Source organism: Gavialis gangeticus, unplaced genomic scaffold, assembly GCF_001723915.1.
Source record: "Gavialis gangeticus isolate Ggan-Ray unplaced genomic scaffold, GavGan_comp1, whole genome shotgun sequence".
NCBI classification, from domain to species: Eukaryota; Metazoa; Chordata; order Crocodylia; family Gavialidae; genus Gavialis; species Gavialis gangeticus.
This window is the reverse complement of record NW_017729020.1, coordinates 10,048,270-10,048,969: the sequence shown is the minus strand read 5'-3', so window position 1 is coordinate 10,048,969 and position 700 is coordinate 10,048,270.

The following is a 700-nucleotide window of genomic DNA, read 5'->3' as shown; positions in this document are numbered from 1 at the left end:
ATACAAAAAATATATTGTGTCAAATGTCTAGACTTTTTTTGGACAGAACAGCAAATATGGAGACCACAAGCCTTTCATTTCTTTGCGGCTCTGCCTACAACAGTAGTTCTCTTTGTAGTGCCCACTGGGATTTGTAATATCAGAGTATTCTCTAGGAATTGGCCATAATCTTGAAGTAAGATTTGTTTTATTCTTACTGATAAAAAAAAAAAAAAAAAAAGGTTGCTACCATTAATATCAGGTTTGATAATGTGAGAGTTTGGTAATGTGAGCTGGATTGAATATTCTGGAAAATAATAAATACCTTTGCAGGCAGAAGCATTGAATTCAGTTTGGCAGTGCTGGTGATGGATTTGTTATACACCAAGTGTTCAATTGACTGCATTTGTTGGGGAATTCCCTAAAGTTTTCACAAGTATTAGTGTAGCTAATGAATATGTATCCAAAAATGTGTTTCTGCGCCATTTGTCATATTTCTCCATTAAAATAGTTCACCATTCAGAGAGTGGAAACACTTTCACATGACCAACTCTGTCCAGTTACATACCACAATAGTAGGAAATAATTCAAGTGAACATTTTATGAAGAAAATTGTCCAGTAAGTACTGAGCAACAGCAGATTGAAAATTTGCAAGGAGTAATGTGACCAGCTCTACTATTGTGTAAAAAAAAAAAAAGGGGGGGGGGGGCAATTCCTTAT